Raw genomic sequence first — 15,715 nt, 5'->3', positions numbered from 1 at the left:
TACCCAGTGCTCACAACATCAGGGACAACTGAAGCAGCCTGACTGAAGTAGCCTGAGAGAAGGCAAACAAGAATAACATCATCAAGTTAGTTGAGTTAAGAGGGTCACAGCAGTGCAGAGCCTGCCCTTGGGTGAAGCTTCTAAGTAAAAGAACAAATAGCAATGAACAAAGAATATCAATAAACTAGTTGCTTACAACCATCCAGTAGAAACCAACTGAGGGAATCCTGCTAGAACAGTTGTCTTGCTGGATTTCCTTGATCAAAAGTCCAGGGCAGAACAGGACCTTCCTATCCTACTGCAGGCAGTTTTAGTGCATGGCATAAACTAAGTAACCTTTGTGGGAAATCATTGATCTTCCATCTCTTCTCAAGAACATGATGGTTTAGGACCTGTGGCTGCTTGCTGTTTTTCTGTCTCCTTGTTATGGGTTTGGCAGAGAACATGCGCCAGAGAGGGCATCCTCTATCAAAGAATCAGCTTGAAATATGCTAAAATAGCACATGACAATTTACAAATATAATGTAAATTACAGAAAACAATGAGGATTAATGTTTGGCAATGCTTCTCTTTCTCAACAGATAGCAGTGACTGAAGTCAAATATTTAAGAGTACATATGATATTTAATATGCTGAGCATAGGCTAGTGACAAAGTAGGTCCTTTTATAAAAATGACAGGTTTATATCAAATGATGCTCATGATAAGTGAAACCTATATACAGTGTTTATATTCATAAAAAAATCTTAAAATACCTTTAATAGCTAGCACTCATGTGCATCTCTGGATAGGAATCAGGCATAGAACACATGTCTAATATAAGTGAGGCCTTGTATTTATTTGATTCCCAGCTCCACAAAAAGTAAAAATATTAAAAATAATTATTTTATTTCTTAAGAAATAATTTTAAAAGTTAAAAGAGTATGGGGTCATATTTTACAGAGCTGAAAACTTTCTTTCTTTTCTTTTCTTTTTCTTTTTCTTTTTTTTTTTTTTTGCAAATTGTGAAGGATCACAGATACAGTTACTGTGTATTTTTACAAAAAAGAGACTTTAAAGCAGTGGTTCCCAACCTTCCTAATGCTTCGATGGTTCAATACAGTTTGTGTTGTGGTGACCCAACCATAAAATTATTTCATTGTTACTTTATAACACTAATTTTGCTACTACTATGAATCTTAATGTAAATATCTGATATCCAACCTTAAATGGGTCAGCCCACAGATTGAGAACCACTGCTTTAATTGACTTACACTAGGGCTCAGAACTTTGCCAGCAGCTTGTGTTTCCCCATTTGTTCTTATCATGATGTAGTATGAATCCCTCCACTAATTTATATAAAAATATTTAGAAATCCTGCATCGTACATAGGCTTTTCTATATCTTTCCAGAGAGCAGGCCTCAATGGAGGGCTGAGATTATTATTAATATAGTTAATAGTCTCTCTCTAAAAAGTAAATAAATATTTGTCTGGAATGAATTAGTGTCTTCATTTAGTGAATTCTTGCTCATAAATAATGTTAAAGTAATAGTTGGCTCTGTTCCCTATTCCAAATGATAGGACATATTTGTCCAACAACAACTCGGTGTGTTGTTCTGTCTCTATCTCTCTCTGTGTCTCTTTTTTTCTTTGACTTTACACACATACATACACATCAGGCGTACCTTATTACTTCCATATTTTGCATGGGAAACTTAAGGAATGAAAGATGAAAGTGATGTAAGATGTTCCCCATCATAAATTCACATAACTTAGATGGAAGATTATCACAAATGGTATCCAAATCTTCTGTTTATTCATTTTTTCAATAAGCAATTCATTTGTATAAATGTCTGGAATTACGGCATTTAGCAAGGACAAAGGTTTCACCCTCTACTAGTTGGAGGCTGATAGACAGATAATGAAGAAATAACTGAGAATGTAAAAAGGTTTGTAAAGGAAATTCCAACGTGCTCTTTAAGTGAAGTGTACCAGTGTAAAAGGTCTTATAGATCATGGAAATTTTCTATGTCAAAATAGTGTTTAAGATAAGACGGGAAGAGAGTAGAAAATAGAATAAAAGTTATCCAGGAGAGGCCTAAAGCTAAGGTAGCAGAAAGCAGTATAACCTTATGGAATATTCTAGAATGTGAAAGTTCAGTATGAGATTACTACATGGAAAGATCTCTCTCAATTTGACACAGCCCATTATCTGAGGGAGTTCTAACTTGAGAAATGTATTAATCAGATTAAACTGTGGTACTATCTATGGGGCATTTTATTGATTACTAATTTATTTAGGAGGGATGAGCCCACTGTGAGCACTGACATCCTTGGACACATGGAACTGTGCTGTATAAAATTCTAGCTAAGCAAGAGCCAGAGAGCAAAGCCAGCAAGCATAATTCCTCCAAGGTCTCTGCTTTAGTTTCTGCTGCTGCCTTTGCTTGGGGTGTAGCCTAGGATTCCCTCAACTATGGAATAAACTCCTCCCAAGTTTCTTTTAGTCTAAATTGCTTTATCATAGCAACATAAAAGTAAAGTAGAATTGAGAGCATGGGAAGAGGGGGGACAGAGCTACGAGAATGAGAAGGGAAGAAGAGGAAAGATGCAGAGGTCATGAGGGAGCAGAAAGGTTGAGACAGGTGAAGAATAGAAGAAAGGGTATGTGATAGGTAGGGTTTTAGTTGGGAGGGTGGTCGGGGAGGACAGGAGGGAGAAGGGAACTGGGATTGTCATGTAAATCAATCTTATTTCTAATTCAAATTAAAAAATGATAAAAATTAAAACATTCATCTACTGTAATGAATGAATATTCATGGGCACCTGAAAAACAGAATAACTATTAATCAAGATATTATTTTGGCAGAATTCTTTCTTGCACTAAATTAAATAAAATTCTAAAAAGAATGTAAACTAGAACAAGGCCTTTTATATTTTATTCGTGCCTTTTCCAGATGGATGCTATGACCTGGGTCTTGGCTTATTGGTTTTTTCTCATCCAATTCTTGTTTAAATTGTGTCTTTTCTAATTGGCCATAAAATTAAAGTAAATGCCCCCAATCCTTTAAAACTTCACTCTTCTCTCTTGTCATTTACCATCTCAAGCATACTGTATGTGAATGGAATCTGGCCATCTTGAGCATGGCAGGCACGGCTCATGGCTCTCCCCTTCTCCCTGATTCCCTCTGTCTTGCTTTTAAAAACAACAACAACAACAACAACAACAACAACAACAACAAACCCATTACATTTCATTCCTAAAGCTAGCCACCAAGGTCTGTTCCCTTATTTGGACCCTTCCTCCTCCTGAGTCTGACTACTAAGGTCCATCTATGAAATTACTGAAGTACAGCATGCAAATGCTCCCTTTTGGCTCAACAAATAACATTCCCAATTAAAATTAAACACTTCATCCTATCAAGGGTTTCCCCTTGTACTTTTATAAGCCTCCATTTTCCTATGTGCTATATCTGTCCCCTCGGTATCCAGAGGCTGTCCTTCATTCTCCCCTTCCTTGCTCCTTTTTCCTGTTCCCTTCCCCTTCTCCCTTTTCCTCTGTCTCCTGTCTTTGTCTCTTATTCCCTGCGTTCTGTCCCTCTTGAGCAAATAATTCTTTGTGCTGATAACTTGGTCTTGGGCATCCTTAGCTGTTTCTTTTCTTATTGCTCATCTGGAATATATCTGCTATGACTGAGGTGCCTCTTACGAACACTGTTACCTGCATTGTCATCTGCATCAGTGGACATGTACATTGTTAATAAATCTGTGTCTAGTGAAAGACAACAAAGAGAAGTAGGGGGAAAGAAAGACAAGCAAAACCACTACAGGCATATTTTTAGAGCTTCACATGACATGAAATCATTTTGTTCTTTGTCTCAATAACAATGCAAACAATTGAAGATAAATTTAGGTGGGGAAATAACATGACTTAAAATATGTAATAAACAAACTCTTTAAAACAATAAAAAACTTCACAAATTCTTTTTTTTCAATCAGGTCCTATCTATAATATTTTTATTAAATATCACCTCACCTTCATGTCCTGCAAATCATAAGTAAATAATTTATAAAAAATATATTTCAGTTTTTAAATGGAAAGCTTAATTTATGAGGGAAGCTGTTTTGTGTTTAATATCTGTTATTCATATTGGTTTTTTGAAGAAAATGAAAAACTAAGGTTTGTGACAAATTTGTATCCATTTAATTGCAACAAATATAAACTATCTGAAACTACTCAATTTTCACATTTTCCTTGCAGTTCAGATAATAATGAAATACAGAAGTAATCCTTGTTTTTGAAACTTGGTTTCTGTGGGAGGAAACACTGTGATGGGAAGCAAACACTGTCTGTGTTGTGGTTTCTACAGAGAACATCTTTAGCTGGTGATGTAATTCCATAGCTAACACATGTGTTTGCCTGTCTGATTCTCATCTTTTATCAAGACATGGGCTGCTCACCACAAAATTGCTGCTGGCTTTCCAAAGTCATCATCATTTAGTAAAAACATTGGCTTCTGTTTGGAGGTCAAGGTACAAAGATAATTTGGCTGCAGCCCATGTGCCAATGTGTTTATAAATAGACCTCATTATTTCTTTCATTGGCAAAAAAAAAAATGTAAGCATTGCAAGGGTCTCAAATGTATATGCAGTCAAGGAAAACTTAGTGATGTTTATCTTGGGCAAGGAAACCAGGCCTGAAGGGGTATGGAGCAGAAATCCTGCTAACAGCCAAGCGGCAGGTATCTGGAAAGAATAATTTTTTCCAATTTGCCTAGAATTTTGTATCACCTGGCTGAGGCTAATGAGCTATGTGACCTTGGTTAGCATTCTCAAGCTCCCCGAATCTTAGTTTCTTCAGTCACAAGACAGGAATAGCAATAGTTAGCCATGAAAAGCAAACTTATATAATTAGGTTGTAAAGTGTATGCTCATATACACTTGTATTTTTGTTTAAAATTCTAATGGAATTGGAACCTTTCCCAGATACACCCTGCCTCTCTTCCTTTAAGCATAGGTTATTCTCTGGTAATCATTTTTTAATAAAATATGATTACCTGATAATTTTAGTAAGATAAATTCTGCTCCAAATTTGTTAAAAATATTTTTCATTTTTAACCTTTGTTCATGTAGCACATCTCAATGTTATGAGTTATCAAAGGACAAGTTGATTTTAAAAAAACAAGATTGGATCTTCTGAATTGAAACTGAAAAAAATCTCTGACATTTTTTAAAAGGTAGAGGTGTACCATAGGATATATTCCCAAATACATATTGCAAAAATAATGATAGTTTGCTAACATTTTTTTTACTTAGAAGGTAAATGCATACTTTTGGAAATGTCAAGTTCATGGTGTAAAACAATAAAAAATGAATGAATATTTCTGTCAATTCATTGTTCACCAAACAATACATCCCTATGTGTGAGCATCTATCTTGACTTTGCACAAGTCAAACATAGAGCTCATTGCATTTTTATATTACCCAGAAATGACCCATTCAAACAAAAACATCATGTGAGAAATGTCACTAAAAGACAGCAGAAATTTTATTTTTTTAAAAAAAGATATGTCCACCATGCATGCTTCGTTATTGAAGCTTCTAGTCACCAGAGGACTATTAACAGAAGTGATTTCTTCAGTTTCCTGACATAGCTACTCTAAACACTATTTTCCATCTCCATCCTCATGGTTTCATAAGATATTTTTGCTCCATTTCTTTTCTAAAACAATTATGCAAGCATGCATATTCACCCATTCAAGGACAGGCCCACCCTTCACAAAGAACTCTTACTTCTCAGTGAATGTCTCTCTATACATGCCTATAATCTCAGCACTTGGGAGGCAAAAGAAGATTTGCTGTAAATTTGAAAACAACCATGCTGTAAAGGGAGTGTCTAAAACAAAACATCATGAGAAATAAAGATGGGTGATTAGGACAAGTATGATGCAGTCTTCATATCTAGATGCAGTACGTTAAATTTTAGCAGGTGTGTCACTAATTTTGTGAAACCTAGTTGGCATCCCTACGTATAGGGACATTATCACTGCAATTCTATCTAATAATGCCATGGGTGGTACATTCATTCTTCTCTAGATAGAGGCTCTCTTCAGAGACTCATGCAGTTAGGAAAGGTGAGTCTGAAATTTTTCCTGCAAGGATTTATAAGGAAATAATGAGAATTTCAGACAATTCTCCTACAAACTAGGAAGTTCTTTTGGAACAGTGAGTCTTTTGCTGTTGTTCCTATAACTCTCCCACTCCCAGGTAATGGGGATTTATGTGGAAATGTAAATATTACAGGACATCAAAGATTTTGGCCTTTTTATGCCCTTCTCTCACGTGATCATCTCCTAGTTAGTAAATGGCTATTTGTGATTCCTTATAGATACGAATATTAAACAGCAATTTGAACTAGATTAAATAAGATCACAGATAATAGTGAGAGAAAAAATACTTTCCTCATGTTGTATATGCACACACAGGGCGTTTATACCTATATCTATGCACAGAAAACATTTGTTCCTTGAAAGGGAAGAAAAGAAATGGTTTTCATGTCCTGATATTTCAAAAGGAAAATAAGAGGTGGACTATGGATGTGCACATAGCCTCACTAGGTGTAAGTGTTCAGGTAGCACTATAGCCACTGAAGCTTGAAATAAATAGATTTTTAAAGATATGGTTTTAAATATAACCCACATACAAATAATTGATTACATAAAATATAGTTGTGGTTCTCAACCTATGGGTTGTGACTCCTTTGAGAGTTGAACAACCCTTTCACAGGGGTCACATATCAGATGTTTACATTCTGATTCATAACAATTGTAAAATTAGCTGGGCATTGGTGGTGCATGCCCTTAATCTCAGCACTTAGGAGGCAGAGGCAGGCAGATCTCTGTGAGTTCGAGGCCAGCCTGGTCTCTAGAGCGAGTGCCAGGATAGGCTCCAAAGCTACACAGGGAAACCCTGTCTAAAAAAAACAAAAAAAAATTGTAAAATTATAGTAGATATTTAATTCTATAGCTGATCAATGATGAGCAGGATTCTGAGGACAGTTCTGAGGCTAAATGAAAAGCTGTCAGTACAAGGGAGTATGTCGGATCATAAGAAAGGAGAAGCAAATAAGCCAGTGATACCTTTCCACTCTGAAGCATACAATGCAGATGATAACATTACTAACACCAGAGAGAAGGAGTCAGGCCAAGAAATGACTTTATTTTGATATCTATAACCATGTATGTAGCGATGTAAATAAATGTAACAGTGTTTTAGGCTGTGAAGATTAGAGATAAATAACATCTGAAGTTATGGTTCTAAAAGTAATCAACATGTAAATAACTAAAGATAGATGGTAGAGGTGTATGGTCAGAGAAGGGAAACAGCTAGAAGCAAAACCAAGAGCAGAAAAGAATCATTTGGTGAGGATGATAGCAGGAGTCAATCTACAAAACAAATTCATCTGTGTGAAATAGCAGAAAAAAATATTTTAATAGTGGGGGAATAACGGGAGAGGAAGGGGCCTCCTATAACTCAATACAGATAAATCAGCTTATGTCCTGAAGGCTTTTTTATCATTGCTGAAATTTTAAAATGTGGTAATTTTATTTGGGTGAGCCACTGTTTTAATTTCTCATTCTTCTGTTGCTCAAGGAAAAGTTAATAGCAATCAATTATGAGTGAAAGTCAAACACTAACTAAAAAAGGAAAAAAAAAGTATTCTAGTATTTTCCTCTTAGAGTGTCTAAAATATTGACTATTTGCTGTTAGCAACCAGAAATATCAACTAAAATTCAGAAACTTAGAGAAATAACAGAACTTTTGTAAAATGAGGAGATCATTAATAATATGTGTTATTGTTTCCAACTGTGACACCTAGCCAAGGAGTCTTAAAAGGCAAACAAACAAACTACAAAAACAAACCAAACTAATATATATATACATACATACATACATACATACATACATACATATATATATTCCTAAATATAATTTGCTCAGTCTGATTAATGTTACTTGTATGCATGTGTTAACTATCACTATCAACTGAAGAAAATTTAGAATCACAAAGAAAGCTTCCTTAATTAATTGCCTAGATGAGGTAGGCCTGTGGATATGTCTATAGTGGATTGTCTTGATTGTTAATTGATATGTAAAAGCCCACCCTAGTATGGGTACAGCCAGTTCTTGGGTTCCTCCCTAAACTGTATAAGAAATAAGAAAGCTGTGTTTGCATGAGTAACTTGGGTGCATTAGTTTCTCTTCTCATGTTTGTGGATGTGCTGTAAGCACACATCTCAAGCTTCTATCTCTTTGACTTCACAGAGATTATATACTGTGACATGAAATGTGTGTCAAATACTTTCCTCCCTTCTGTTTCTTTTGTGGGGCACTTTTTTAGAGTAACATAAATGAAGTTAAGACACAATGTTTTACTTCAAATTTTTTAATGAAATCCCTAAAAGAATTTATATCTAACTACTTGGGCTATTTGACTCTTAAAGGAACATGGAACATGGTGAGTTTTAACATTATTTTGACAAGACTTTTACCAACCCAGACTCCTATTTGGCTGGGAGAAACAGCCAATAGGAGATGAGAAATTCACCAGGAGCTACTGTCTGCCCAGCTATGAAAAGGAAAACTCACCACTCCAGGATCATACACATTAGAGATTAACTCTGACAATAATAATTTCCCCATGGAACATTTAAAAATAAAAATAAAAATAAAAGTGCTTCCTCATGGAGTCATTTATCCCAAAGCAAATCCAGATTGGAATTCTCTACTTTATGCTCCCTGTGTCTTCTGCTCTTTGCCTGTCTGTGGTGTGGGTCTGAATCTCTTTCTGACTGAAGGCTGTCCTGTGAATTTGTTTGTTTCTGTGTGTCTGTCTCTCTGTGTGTCTGCTTTTGTCTGTGTGTTTCTGTGTGTATGTTGTAGCAGTGTCTGTCTGTGTATAAGTGCTGTCTGATGTGTGAACAGTCTTGGAGAGTGAGCTTATCTGTCCAGTAGGAAGTCTGTTCGCACTACCCAGTAATACATCAGTGTGGCATTAGGGAAATAGGTAAGTTGTTTCCCCTTGGAAGATTTTTAACCAAGAGCCAGTCAAGATTTGAATTCTCTACTTCTTGCTTCCTGTGTCTTCCATATTGTCAGCTATTGTGTGAGTCTAAATCTCTGCCCACCTGAAGGCTGTCCTGTGAATCTGTCTGTGTGGTGTGTGTCTTTTGGATGAGCTCTCTGTGTTGTATATATCTGTCTCTAGCAAAGGTTTAACTCTGTGTTTATTGAACACCATGGAAAGCAGCACATGGGATGCTTTGCAGGAATCTCTAACAGAATTATACAAGGGATTAAGTCACTGGCTCCAACTGACCCAGGTAACAGACATCATTGTCTACCAACCAATTGTCATGAATAGTTGCTTCTGACCTTTGTGGCAGATTTTAGGAAGCTCCTTTCAACTTTTGTGTTTGCAGCTTTCAGCAAATTATACCCATGGATTACTCTGAATCAGAGTCATGGAAGAGCTCACAACTTAAGATTGTAGCAATGTGTTAGCATATGTTGTAGTTGATTACACAGAAAATCCAAGGCAAGGAGGATTTGTTGTAACATTGTTCTCCTAAACTCTGCTTAAGCAAACAGTTTTAGTGTACAGTAGCATACCAGTCTTAAGGGACTTCAAGATGTGATATTAACCTTGGGTATGAGGTTCAGCGATGTTCCCATATCTTAGAACACAGATATTTTCAGAACATCCCATTGCCACATTACAGACAAATCAGTCTCCTGAAAAGCATTCTAGTAAGACTACTTTTTCATTACCTGATACTCATTTGCCATATTATTTTTTTTCATTTAGAACCTCATATACAACCACTATATCTACTACCACCCCTTTCAAATTATTAAGCTCTTCTTGATCCACTCTTTCCTAAATTCACAACCTTTTCTTTAATTATTATTGTTACATAGGTGTACAACCTCTGAGTCCATTTATTATTACTCATGCATGCATGTATATGGCACTAACCATTTGGGATTGAGCATCCTGTGTGGGAATTCCATCCAGAAGAAAACTACATCTCTCCTTCTCAGCAGGCACTGATCTACCTGTGGCTTTGTTATGAGGTATGTTACAGCTTTTCATCTAGGGGTAGGATACGTGTAATTTACTCTGTCAGTGTTGGCATGTCAACTGCTGCTGTTGTCATGCTAATCTTGTTCAGGGAACCATATTGCTGAACTTCCATGGAGGCATTCCCTCTGTCTTACTAGGGAACACTGCTTAGCAATAGGCATAAGGCCTCTGGCTCTTAGAGGCTTTCTTCCCCACTTCTGTGATTTTCCCTTGAGCCTTGGGTGTAGAAGTTGCTTTGCAGATTTATACATTCTGGTTGGACATTTCTTATTCTCTTCATAATTAGTAGTTCTGGATCTCTGTAATAGTCACCATTGATTTCCCATAAAAGCATGTCTAAGGAGGGATAAGAGCTACACTTATCTGTGGGTGTAAGCAGAGTATGTAGAATACAGTTAGACATTACATTGGGTTAGAAAAATGGCAGCAGTAGGCTCTCCTCTGACTTCCCCAGCCATGGAGAGTTGCATAGGCTTATAGTACCAGACATGGATTTCCTCCAACAAAGATGCCTTAAGTCCAAACAGACAGCTATTGCCTATTCCAAGATAAAAGTACTACTCTTGTATGACTGGAGAAGTCTCACCAATCAAGTCATTTTTGTGGTTGGTAGACTTTACATCTGGCAAGAACAACCAATTGCTCATCTTCCTAGGCAGCTTACATAGAACCTTTAAATACTATGAGAGCTAGTCTTCAAGGAATAGGCCTCCAACTCAATTCAAGCTCAATTCCTCCATGTCCTGTGCCTGAGGTCTATGGTATCATCAATAGGGTCTTGCCTTCAAAAGGCAACCAGTGACAATAACCTGGATTATCATGGGAAACTCTTGTCTTGCCTACCCAACATGTGAGAGGTTTCTCATGACTGGCACTGGGGTTTTTCCATGGCTATCAGGAAGGGGGCCATCATCACTCTGTGTTTGAATTTCTAATATTCCCTCCCCAAATTTAGAGCTCAAATATTTTATATTCTGAAGTAAAATCTGTCCCTACAAAACATACTCACTGTTCTCACTGTTCTAGTGGCAAAATTTAAGTTTATATTATAAAAAGGACCTCAATCTCATTCAAAGACATTAGCAGCCTCGTGGCATGCAGTGATCAGGTATGGATGCTTTGTGTGAAAAAAAAAAAACTGCATACCTAAAAGCTCCAACAGTAGAACTGTTTATATGAACATTAGTAGGTCAACCTATTCTAAATATATATTGTTAAATGTGATGACATTTTCTCTGAAAGCAGAAATCATGTCTGTCTGAATCTGAGTGCTTTGAATCTGCAAAGAATGGCACATTAGCCAGTCTTCACATTTGCAAAAGGTTGTTTTCATGACACAGCATTTACCGCCCTCTGAGTTAGAAAGCAAACAGCAAACATTTTCCATCCTGTTTTTGGAAATATGATCTGAGATACACTGCTGGAAGTATAACTGAAAATGGATAAATGAAAACAAACAGAAAGTCATTTTCAACCTATCATTTAAAAATAAATCTAAATAGCACTCAAGCTTCTCTAATATGATGGCACAATCTTGTTCTCCCAGTACTCAAGTTGGGGCAGGATGAGCAGAAATTTGAGACCAGGCTGGGCAGCACAGTAAGACCTTTTCTACAGAAAATAAAAAATTAAAGGAAAGCATATTAACTGTTTTGTGCTCCTCAAAACACCCAAAAGAATAAAGATGCTTATTTTACATCTTAGCAGGTAACCACTCAGCTAAAATTTTAGCAGGCCAAGGTGTCAAGCAGAAAATAAATTGAGGTGACAGACAAAAAGAGACTAGTACATTTTGTAAATCTCTCCCCCATAGCCTTTATCTGGGGTCACAAAAATACCTGTGGACAGGGAAAGGAAAGAGTGGGCAGGACTCGGTGGCATTGATAAATAGGATGTAAGCAGTAAACTCTAACCTGTAACTTGATCTATCTACTTTTATAGGAAGACAAAGCCTTAAATACTGTTAAAAAGTGTTCTGGCTAGGTTGTATGTCAACTTGGCATAGATTATAGTCATCTGGAAAGGAGGATCCTTAACTGAGAAAATTCCTACTTAAGGTTGGGTTGCAGGCAAGCCTGTAAGGAATTTTCTTAATTATTGGTGTGGTAAAACCCCATCTATTATGGGTGTCGTCATCCCTGGGCTAGTGATCCTTGGTTCTGTAAGAAAGCAGGTTGAGCAAGCCATGAAGAGCAAGCCAGTAAACAGCACCCCTCTGTGACCTCTGAATGAGCTCTGCATGAGTTACTGCCTCCTAATTTCCTTCAGTGATGAACAGTGATGAAGAAGCATAAACCAAATAAACTTCTCCCCAAGTTTGTTTTGGCTGTTGTATTTAATCACAGCGATAGTAACCCTAACTATGACAAAAGGACATTGGTCTCATGCTCTAAGGAGAATTAGAGACAAAACTTGTAACTTACTGGAGAAGAGTTGGGAAATTCCCCCATTCTAGGCAAGGGGCAAAATATCCATTACTGTTAGAGATGTTGTAGCAACACTGACAACTGACAAAAGATTATTACTTTTTAAAATAGAATCTCATAGTCTATACAGGTCTAATGCCACAAGGACAGGAAGGGAAACTATTTCTCATTAGAAGTCAAGTAGGAAAAAACAAAACAAACAAATGAGCAAAAAACAAACAGCAAGATTGTTTTGACCAGCTGAATACCTTTCTGAAGTTGTCCCCAAAATGGTAAAAAAAGGATTTTCACAAATGACTCTTAGACTGCCCTGAGTTGGGGCCAGGTTAGATGTCAAAGAAAGACGTGTTGAATACTGATCTGGCCAGGCCAAATTTGCTTCAGTTTTCAGAATGAGCTTTATTGTCTTACATGCTTTACTTATATGCTCACACAAGGGACACTGGTTATAGTTTATATGATAGCTTAAGAAATGAAACCTCACAACCAGGCTTAAGGTAAACACCACTAATCTTTCAGTGTTTTCTGCACCAACCTAAATGAGTTTGTCAGTATTCAGGAAGGTTTAAGGCCTTGGCATCAGGTCTCATCTCTTGAGCTCATCTCTTGAGCTCAAGGCAGAGGAATGAAGAGTGAGCCAAGAAAAAGATAGCAGAACATATTTCCTAGTTAGTTTAATTTCTTGTTGTTATGTTGCAGTGCCTTGACAAGAAGCCTGGAATTGTAAGCCAAATCAATCAATCAATAAATAGATAAAACAAGTCCAGGCTGTATCTTTCTCTTTCAAATTTTACCTCCTAACATATCTGTTCATTGGGTGTACTCAATAAAGACAAAAATTTGAGAATTTAAGATATATCAGAAAAGAAAAATCCATAAAATTTTTTGCCTGTATCATTTCCTGACTGTTTATAGCCAACTAAGCACTATAAAAGTATTACCACCAAGTTTATAAATGGCTGCAGAAATAATTGGTAAAATCATAGATAAATCCCAAGAGATTAGCCAACTCCATCGATATGTCTCCTAAAAACTGAGTTTTAAGTTTCCTAGATATGGCTGAAGTTTTGTAGATAGAAGTCCCTTAAGCCCTTTCCAACTGCCATGCTAATTTCATTCTAGACCCAAAGCTCTCAAGGGTGTATTGTGATGTTCTTTGGCAGAATATTTCCTAAAATTGGATCCCCTTCAAACTTTTTTCTCTGGATGGCCTCTCTTTGTGCCACTCACTTCCTTCTTTGATATATATTCAAATGACAAGACCTGTGCTCTTCTCCAGGCTGCCTCATCCCTGAATCACCCTTACATTGGAGCTTCCCTCTCTTCACTGTTTTGTTCAGTTATGATGCAATTTTTCAAGGGTTGGGATGTCTCTGTAATGCTAGTGTTCCATGTGAAATTTCTGTTTGTGTCCTGAATAAGAAGATCCCTCCTGCTGGAACAAAATCAGCCAGTGATTCAAGCTCAGACTTCTCTACAAACTGTAACTTGTACAAATAAAAATGAAAACAAGACAGTTATCTAAATGGGACTACCCAGAATCCATGCCACTAAGATTTTCATCAGGCCTATTTTAACATCAGAAAATTTTAGAAAACAATCCACTTTCTATTGAGAATAGTTCAACATTTTACAAGTACTTTTCCAGAAAAAAGTTAGTATTCTTTGCTAAATAAAATGACTTAAAATTTTATGATTCTGAAATATGAGAAACTAACTTTCATGATGTCAAATACAATCTCAATAGTAGATGAGCAAGACCTCAAAGGTGGAATAGTGACAAAGCTGTACATAGGAGTCAATTTAGTCATTTTTATCTCTGTCATTGGCCTAAGATCTAATTGCTTCATAATGAACCAACAAGAGAAACAACAATTCCAAGTGAACTGCTAACAAGCTAAATGGATGCATTTAATTGGTATTTGGAGAGGCACTTTCTGCCTGTTTGCTGAAGGGCATGCTCAAGAATAGGATCAAGGTCTTCATATGTGAATTGGACTAAGTAGCTATTTTCAGAACATAGGAAATGCATGGAATCTGCAGTGAGACAGACATATATTAACAATTTGCTTTGTTTTATAACTGAAGTCTTATCGCTAAAACTGAAATATTAAAGAAAACTGTCTCTCCTTCCAGAAACTAATGCTTGTTATGGTTTACATTGTTTGGAATGGGATTTCATGCTCAATTCCCTTCTCTGTGCTCTATTTTACATAACCTAGGCTTGCATAGGTCTTGTGCATGCTGTAACAAGCTTTGTAAATTCCTATGTGGAGCTTCCCTGATATATAAAGAGGACACTGTTTCATAGTAATCTTCACTACATCTGGCTCTTAAACTCATTTTTAAAAAAATTTATTAAAATTTACATAATACAATATTGTTTTACATGTCAATCTCAGTTCCTTCTCCCTGCCCACCTCCCCTGCCCCCCACTGACCCCTTATCCTAACCCTTTCTGCTCCTCATGGAGGGTGAGGCCTTCCATTCGGAATCTTCAAAGTCTGTCATCATTTGGAGCAGGGCCTAGGCTCTCCCCTATGTGTCTAGGCTGAGAGAGTATTCCTCTACGTGGAGTGGACTCTGAAAGTCCATTTGTGTACGAGGGATAAATACTGATCCACTATCAGAGACCCCATAGATTAACCAGACCTTTAAACTGACATCCTCATTCAGGGGGTCTGGAACAGTCCTATGCTGTTTTCCAAGCTGTCAGTCTTAAGTCCATGTGCTCCCCCTTGTTCAGGTCAGTTGTTTATGTGGGTTTCTCCAGCCTGGTCTTGACCCCTTTGCTTATCACTCCTCCCTCGCTGCAACTGGATTCCAGAATTTAGCTCAGCTGTGGGTGTCTGCCTCTGCTTCCATCAGATACTGGATGAAGGTTCTACAATGGCATATAAGGTAGTCACCAATTTCATTATTGGAGAAGGGGATTTAAGGTACTGGCTCTTAAACTCTTAAAGCCTCTCTTTCACAGTGATCTCTACGCTTTTGTAGGAAGGGGTACAACAAATACTTCTCACTTAGAGCTGAATTAAGAAGTGGGTCTCTCTGTGTGTGACCATCAACTGCAAACAGCAGCCTCTCTAATGAAGATTGAGAGGTGGATATTAACCTATAGGGATGGTAATAAGTAATTAGAATTTAGTTTAACACTATAGCC

Source organism: Cricetulus griseus (genome assembly GCF_003668045.3).
Source record: "Cricetulus griseus strain 17A/GY chromosome 1 unlocalized genomic scaffold, alternate assembly CriGri-PICRH-1.0 chr1_1, whole genome shotgun sequence".
NCBI lineage: Eukaryota > Metazoa > Chordata > Mammalia > Rodentia > Cricetidae > Cricetulus > Cricetulus griseus.
This window is presented reverse-complemented; position numbering follows the sequence as displayed.